Source organism: Phocoena sinus, chromosome X (assembly GCF_008692025.1).
Source record: "Phocoena sinus isolate mPhoSin1 chromosome X, mPhoSin1.pri, whole genome shotgun sequence".
In the NCBI taxonomy this organism is placed as follows: domain Eukaryota; kingdom Metazoa; phylum Chordata; class Mammalia; order Artiodactyla; family Phocoenidae; genus Phocoena; species Phocoena sinus.
The window spans coordinates 54,376,033-54,384,903 of NC_045784.1; the positions used below are offsets into that span (position 1 = coordinate 54,376,033).

Here is an 8,871-nt window from a genome sequence, read left to right on the forward strand (position 1 = left end):
CGCCAAGTAAAGCATTTCTAGTTCAAAAGCAACAGTGACTCATGCAACTTTCCAGGTTTCCCAACACTTCCTAGAAGCACAGTCACTCTAAGAAACCTGGGTCCCATCCTCCCTGGAAGCCACAGCCTACAATTCGCTCTCCACTTCAGAGCAGGCAAGGGCACCACTCAGTACACATGCACACAGCCCTGGCTGCAGGGCCCATTTTTGGCCCAGCAAGGCAAGCCCACCCCTTGGGCTCCTGCTGTGGTGCTGAGCTGCCAGAGGTAATTCACAGGCCAGGTCCCTGCCATTCCAGCTTCCTGGCAAGCAGGAGGTTGCTTTATCCAGGACTGGGGTAAGGAAGGTCCCTGAGCCTGCAGGCTGTGCCCTGCCCCTCCCATGCACCTGGCAGTGGCCCATGGGCAGAATTAGGATACTTTTATATTTCCCTTTTGATTTCTTTTCTGACGCATTGGTTCTACAGAAGTGTCATTTAGTTTTCACATATGTGTAGATTTTCCACATTTCCTCCTGTTGATTTCTAGTTTTATATCATTGTGGTCAGAAAGGATTGTTCGTATGAGTTCCTTCTTCTTAAATTTCCTAAGACTTGTTTTGTGTCCTATCACATGACTGATCCTGGAAACTGTTCCATGTGCACTTGAGAAGAGTGCGTATTTTGATGCTGTTTTATGGAATAGCCTACATAGGTCTAAGTCCATTTTGTCTAAATTTATGGTTCAATTCCACCATTTCTTTGTAGATTTTCTGAGTGGAGGATCTATCAGTTGTTGCTACTGGGTTATGAAGTCCCCTAGTATTATTGTATTGCTGTCTATTTCTCCCTTTAGGTCTGTTAGTGTTTGTTTAACATAATTAGGTGTTCTGATGTTGGGTGCATGTATATTTATGATTGTTATGTCATCTTGATATATTGTCCCTTTATCATTATATAATTACCTTGTCTATTGTTACCATTTTCGGCTTAAAGTCCATTTTGTTTGATATGAGTATCTACATTTTATTTTTGTTTACACTTCCATGGAATATATCCTTTTATTACAGTAAGTCCCCTATGTATGAACCTTCAAGTTGTGAACTTTCAAAGATGCATACATGCCTTTGCATGTCATATCACGTGTTAGTTAACGTGTCTGGCATACACTGTCACATGTGTGTATTCTCTACAACTGGTTGTGCTTTTGTGTACTTTACTGTACAGTAATGTATAGAGTATAGTAGTACAGTATCTTTATTTCAAGCCCAGGATGTCTGGAAGCAAGTGTAAAAGCAGCAGTGATGTAGCTGATACTGCTAAGGTGCACCAAACGATAATGGTGGAAACAAAAGTGAAAATAATTGAGAGAGTGGAGCAAGGCAAAAAGACAGTAGATGTCGCTTGTTTTTATAACATGAATCATTCAACCATCGGCACGATTCTAAAGAACAAGGACAAGATCATGGAACATGTGAAGTCTGCTGTGCCAATGATGTTGACAATAATATTGATGAAGTGTATAAAAGTGATGGAGGAAATGGAGAAACTTTTCAGAGTGTGGATGCAGGATCAGCATCAGCATCGAGTCTCGCTCAGCTTAATGCTGATTCAAGAGAAAGCTAAAACAATTTATGAAGACTTGAAGAATAAACACGGTGAAGAATCAGAAGGCACATCTTTTAATGCCAGCCATGGCTGGTTTCATTGGTTCAAGGCTAGAGCCAACCTTCACAATGTAAAAGTAAGTGGCGAGGCAGTGAGTGCAGATATGGTAGCTGCCCAGGAATTTCCTAAAATGCTTCAAGAAGTTATTGATGAAGGCATATATTTACCCAAGCAGGTTTTTAATGTGGATGAGACAGGACTGTACTGGAAGAGGATGCCACACCAAAGTTACATCAGGAAGGAGAAAAAGGTTTTGTCAGGCTATAAAGCAGCAAAGGATAGGCTAAATCTGTTGTTTTGTGGCAATGCTTCCGGTGATATAAAGCTAAAGCCTCTCTTAGTTAATCATTCAGAAAACCCAAGAGCCCTTGAAAACATAGTCAAGGACTCTCTTCCTGTCGTGTGGAAGAGTAACCCCAAGGTCTGGGTTACACAGGCCATTTTCCAGGACTGGTTTTTCCACCACTTTATTCTGGAGGTAGAGAAATATTGCTTGGAGAAGAATGTCCCATTCAAAATTATTTTGCTGCTCGGCATTGCTCTGTGCCACCCCCCATTCATGGGTGACTTTTATCCCAACATCATAGTGCATCTGCCACCGAATACTTCATCGCTTATCCAACCTATGGACCAGGGAGTTATAGCGACTTTCAAGAAATATCACTTATGTCACACTTTTCCTCAGGCAGTAAAGGCGAGTGACGAATCAGGAACAACTTTGTCACAATTTTGGAAGGACTATAACATCTACAAGGCCATAAAAACATTGACTTTGCTTGGAGTAAGTTTATGGCTGTCACCATGAATGGAGTTTGGAAGAATCTTTGCCCTCAGTTTGTTCATGATTCTCATGGACTTGAGATGGTGGATGCGGAGTCCAAAGAGGTTTTCATCAATTTAGTGACCTTCAGTGAGAAGCTGGAGATGGATGTGCAAGAGGACAACTTCATTGAACTCCTTGTTGTGCAGCATGAGGAGCTTACTACTGAAGACCTGATGTAATTGGAGGCCCAAGAGAAAGGATGAATAGGGACAAGAAGAAGTAACTGAAGATCCAAAGAGATTCACGACGCAGGAAATGACAAGGGGATCTTCTTTATTTGAGGAGGCACTGTTAGTTTCTCAAGCACAAGACCCAAATATAGAATGGTACACGAAGGTTGCAGCAACTGTTCATAATACAATCCACTGCTACTGTGTCATCCATGATAAGAGAAAAAGAGTTACTACCCAGACATCACTGGATCATTTTTTCAAGAGGGTAGATAGAGTTGAATCCAGCAAGGAACCAGAACCTGTGCCATCAATGTCAGGCATGAGTGAAATTGCAGCTTGCCCTCCATCTCCTGTTGCTGACAATCCTTCAGTTCTACCATCTCCCAACTCCTCTCCCTCCTCCAGTCAGTAACTATTCTGGCCTGTTCACACGATGCCAGTCCCTGTATGCCAGCTGTTGTGCTGTACTACTGTACTTTTCAAGGTACTGTACTGTAAGATTAAAAATGTTTTCTTTATTTTTTGTGTTTGTTTTTTATGTATTATTTGTGTGAAAAGTATTATAAACCTATTACAATACAGTACTATATAGCTGATTGTGTTAGTTAGGTACGTAGGCTAACTTTGTTGGACTTATGAACAAATTGGACTTATGAACGCACTCTCAGAACGGAACTCATGTGTATGTAGGGGACTTACTATACTTCACTTTGAGTCTATGTATGTCTTTAGAACTGAAGGGTGTCTCTTGTGGGCAGAATTTAGTTGGGTCCTGTTTTTCTTATCCATCTAGCCATTCTGTGTCTTTTGATTATTAATTCAATCCACTTACTTTTAGAGTGATTTTTGATATGTCAGGACCCACTTCTGCCCACTGATTGTTTCCTGGGCTTTTTAAATTTTCACTTTTTCCTATCTCTGCCTACCTTTGTCTTTAGTTGTAGAGTGGTGTAATTAAAAGAAGGAAACATTAAGCTACAATGCTTAGCAAACTGACATAGGCCTCATCTCTACAGTATATTTTGCTATTAAATGGCTTGCCACAGCAGCATCAACAGCATTTTTCTTCATATTATGCCAAATTCAGAGCAGTAATGTGTATTTGAAATCAGACCCCGTATTTTACTTTGCTGTTTTAGAAGAGAGCTGAATCTTCTGCCTTGGGCCTACCTCAGTGTAAGATTCAGGTAAGATTAACTCTCTGATTGGCTCTTCTATATATTTTATACTTTTGACCTCTTCTTTAAAATCTCTACTTAGCTTTTGAGTAATCACTCTTATGACTCACCTACTCTCAGTACTTTTGTAGGTCTTTCTTCTCCATCCACACGTAAAAGTTGTTTTTCTCCAGGGTATTGTTCTTGACCTTATTCTTTTATCTTCACAATATGAGTGTTTTAACTCACACTCACAGTTTCCACTATAAGTTACATATTAATAGACCCCAAATTTGTATACAGGCATACCTCAGAAATATTTTGGGTTCAATTCCAGACCACCACAATAAAGCAAATATTGCAATAAAACGAGTCACATGAATTTTTTTTGTTTCCCAATGCATATAAAAGTTGTTTATACAATAATGTAGTCTAAGTGTGCAATTAAATATATGTTATTGTAAAAAAATGCCAACAACCACCTGAGCCTTCAGTGAGTCAAAGTAATAATATCAAAGGTCACTGATCACAGATCACCGTAACAAATATAATAATAATGAAGAAGTTTGAAATATTGTGAGAATTACTAAAATGTGACACAAAGATATGAAGTGAGTAAATGCTGTTGGGAGAGTGGTGTCGATAGACTTGCTCAAAGCAGGTTTGCCACAAATGCCATGCTGCATTGTAAAAAATGCAATATCTGTGAAGTGCAATAAAGCAAAGCATAATAAAATGAGGTATGCCTGTATCTTGATCAGGTCTCCTGCGTGAAGTTAATTCAGTCAACTGCAAACCTAACTTTTTAATCTAAAAATTCATTAGGCTCTTTAAATTTAGTGTATATAAAGCTGAACTCATAATCTCTTTCAAAACTACTCATCCTCTTAAACACCGTTTCTTAGTTAATGGGATTATCACCTACCAAATTCCCAAAAGGAATCAGAAATCTGGGAGTCATAACCAGCGCATCTGTAGTTTTTCTTCTCAAACTTCACATTTATTTGGTCATAAGAGCTAAGAATCTACTACTCAAGATATATATATATATATATATATATATATATATATATATATATAGAGAGAGAGAGAGAGAGAGAGAGAGAGAGAGAGAGAAAGAGAGAGTTACATAGATATATAGATATAGATATCTATCTCTCTTTTTTTTTTTTTTTTTTTTTTTTTGCTGTACGTGGGCCTCTCACTGTTGTGGCCTCTCCCATTGCGGAGCACAGGCTCCGGACGCGCAGGCTCAGCGGCCACGGCTCACAGGCTCAGCCGCTCTGCGGCATGTGGGATCTTCCCGGACCGGGGCACGAACCCGTGTCCCCTGCATCGGCAGGCGGACCCTCAACCACTGCGCCACCAAGGAAGCCCTATCTCTTTTTTTAAAACTTCCCCATTGACACTTTTTTACCCCTTTAATTTAGGTTCTCTGTATTTCTTGCCTGGATGATTGCAGTAGTCATCTAATTATTCTGGATGTAAACTCTCCACAACTTTCCCATCCTCTTTAATCTTTCCTTCATACTGATTCCAGAGTGATGTATCTAAAATAAAAATCTGATTTATTCTCATGCTTCAGTGAATCATTTCCTACAGAATAAAAATTGAATGTTTTTACAAAATAAAAATTGAATTATTTTATCATAGTCATGCTCCATCCATACCACGGTATTTATAGTTCCCCAGAATTCACCATACAGTTTCAAGCCACAATGATTTGTGAATAGTTGCCTCTGTGAGTATTCATTCATACTCTTCTATATGCCTATCTGCTTGCATGATTTTGTACCCATCTTTCAAAATCTACTTGGTATAGCTTCTTTTGTGAAATCTTGATTTCCTTCAGTGAGTCTCTACTTTCAAGTACACATTTGACTTGACTTTAAAGAATATTTTGAAGTTGAAAAAAGACAAATTTTAGAGATATTGTGAATGAAGCATGCTGGAAAGTAGTTAATACAACACTGTACTAAGACTTAAGAAATCCATTCTTAGTTCTAGGTCTGCCAGAGAATATATACATATATAACTTGTCATTTAATATCTGACTTATTTTTCCTATCTGAAAAATATTAGTGTTGAACTAAATGGCCTTAAAAGGCTCTTGCAATTGTAGCATCATTGATTTTGTAGGTCCTGTTGGAAATGGGGTGTAGGTAACTTAAGTTGAAACTGTAGAGAACTACAAGGATCTGAAGAGGTTTCAACTTTAGTGTTTAGATGAGCACTCATCAGCATAAGAGAGAGAGAAAACTATGCAAGATTATGGAAAGAACTACCTACAAAGATAGAATAGTGATTGTAGTTTACATGGCTCATGGAAGTGTTCATTCTGTCCCCAGCTAGAGTGGAATTCCTTGTGACATACAAGGCAATCTTTAGAAAAATCAGTCTTGGTGAAAACTAATGACAGACTAAATGCTGCTCTAGTCCTTCCTAACAAATTAAAATTAAGACCTGAAAATATAACTTTCCAAGTAACATAAAAGCATTATTGAATAAAGATAAAGATTATTTACAAAGAGAGTGGCGTCAGCATCATGGAAGCATGAGACACTCTTTTTTCTCTCCCCATCAATCTACAACCAACAAAAGTGTCTCTGCCCAACACACAAGTATTCTGGAGAATTCCCCACATCTGTACATCTAAAAGTGGGTGTACTGGAACACATAGAGGAGGTGGGACCAAGGGAGATAGCAGAGATGGTACCTGTGATGGTGGACCCCTGGCTGTGATAGCTGAGCCCACAGCCCTAGAGAACCCAGTAACAGCAGGGGATAGACAGAGTGGCACACACAACTCCAGCCTCCCAGCTGCAGCATCACCTGTGGCCACAAGGAACAGAGCAGCAGCAGCAGCTGGGCCTGCAATCTGTCTATCTAACTAAAGAGGTGCCCATGACTCTGCTCTCCTATCCCCATCAGAGCAGTGGCACCCATGAACCTGACAATACAAGGTATGGCAAAGATACCCATGAGCCCAGCTCCCCCTCAATCATCCCTCTCCCCCTGCAGCTGTGGAGTTGTGACACAGGAGATCTTGGATGCAGGAAACTGGCCATCCTTGTGCCCAAGGCAGCAAAGCCAGCAACAACAGCAGTGACACTGGCAAAAAGTCACCAGCAACCTTAGAAGCACAAGCAGTAAAGAGACAACCAGACAACACCTCTGAAAGAGGTGCTAGAGTATCCACTTTCTAAGGGGAGATCAAGGTGATAAAGTAGGATGACACTGAACTCACTCTCTCCAAAAACACATCAGAAATACATCTACATGTGGAGAAACTCTTGCTGAAAACAAGCTGGAGGCTGGCAGAAAGGCTATTCTATAACCAGGACTGTAAAGAAAGATACACAAAGAGTCAGGTAGGAAAGGAGAAGTGATCAGGTCAGGACCTGTGCCCCTAGCCAGGAACACAGAAGAGGAGGGGGATATCCCAGGCTTGGGAGTCCTCACTGGGGAGTGAAAGGTTTGAGACACATAATGGTCACCCCAGCCCTGGGGTCCGACCCTGGGAAGACCAGTCCCCTTAGCTGGTTTGCAAGCCAGTGAGGCTTACTAGAGGGCTGTAAGGAACTGAGAGTCTGCTCATGAACAGAACATGCACAGGCTTGCTTATTCCCAGGAATGAGGAAGAGGAAACAGACTAAAAATGGCCTGGGGCTCTGGCTGGTTTCAAAGGACCAGCCCAGCATGCACCCTAACCTACACTGAGTGTCTGCTCTAGTCCCTCTTGCTCCAGTTCAACTCTCTATCAGAGCAAAAGCTGCCATTGCCAAGGAGATTTTACACTGGGGGAAACAGAGCTAGCTCAGACCTGGCCCTGCCTCTGAACAGGGCAATGATGGCCATTGCCAGGGAACATTCAGAATCAGCAGATTGGGAGCTACCTGAGACTCTGACTGGCCTGCTGGGACCATCCCAGCACCCTGGCCTGCACTGAGCACATCCTCCAGTTCCTCTTCCTCTGGCTCTGCTCTCTGCTAGAGTGAATGTGCCATTGATTGGGGAGGGGGTACATGCACTTGGAGGAAACAGAGCAAGCTCAGACCTGGCCCTGCCTCTAAATGGGGTGAGGGCAGCTGTTGGCAGTGAATACACAGAGGCAGAAGACTGTAAACTACCTAGGGCTCTGAATGGCTTGCTGAGACTACCCCAGCATGCACCCCAGCCCACAACAGGTGTGCACTCGAGCCCCTCTTGCTCCAGCACTACTGTCCACTAGGGAAGAAGTGCCCTTGCCAAGGGGAGAGTGCACACTTAGAAAGAATAGAACCAGCTCAGAACTAAACCTCATGACTTCTGATCCAACATTTGAGGCCAGACTCCACCCCTGATAGGGCAGTGACAACCATTTCACAGAAGAGAAGTCCTAGCTCACACATGGCTCGGGTTTTAACCCTTCCATTTCCAGCCCTACCTCCTACCAAGGTGGTAGCTGCCAGCACACCGCAAAGAACGATGTGACCCATGCTCACTTTAGATCCAGCTCTCCCAACAAAGGCACTGGACACATGTAGACTTCATAGGGACACTCCCACTCAAAGGCAGCCCTTTAAGACTGAGATAGGTAACTGTTTAATTTCATAGAGACAGAGAAAGTTAAACCCAATGAGAAGGTGGGATTTTGTTTCAAATGAGAGAACAAGGGGGAGTTCCCTGGTGGTCTAGTGGTTAGGATTTGGCACTTTCACTGCCATAGCCCAGGTTCAATCCCTGGTCAGGAAAATGAGGTGCCACAAGCCATGCAGTGTGAGGAGGAAAAAAAAATCAAGGAAAAAAAACACTAACAAACAGAGATAAATAATTTACCTGAGGGCTTCCCTGGTAGTGCAGTGGTTAAGAATCCACCTGCCAGTGCAGGGGACACAGGTTCAAGCCCTGGTCCAGGAAGATCCCACATGCCATGGAGCAACTAAGTCCATGTGCCACAACTACTGGGCCTGCACTCTAGAGCCCATGAGCCACAACTACTGAGCCAACGTGCCACAACAACTGAAGTCCACATGCCTAGAACCTGTGCTCCACAACAAGAGAAACCACCGCAATGAGAAGCCTGCACACCGC

General features: G+C 42.2%; 1 non-coding gene across 1 annotated transcript; it reads left to right on the top strand.

The window, feature by feature from the left end:
• Positions 1 to 8,460: 8,460 nt before the first annotated feature.
• TRNAE-UUC lies at positions 8,461 to 8,532 on the top strand. Its single transcript has one exon. It is a non-coding gene; the product is annotated as a tRNA-Glu (tRNA).
• The last annotated feature ends 339 nt before the right edge of the window (positions 8,533 to 8,871 follow it).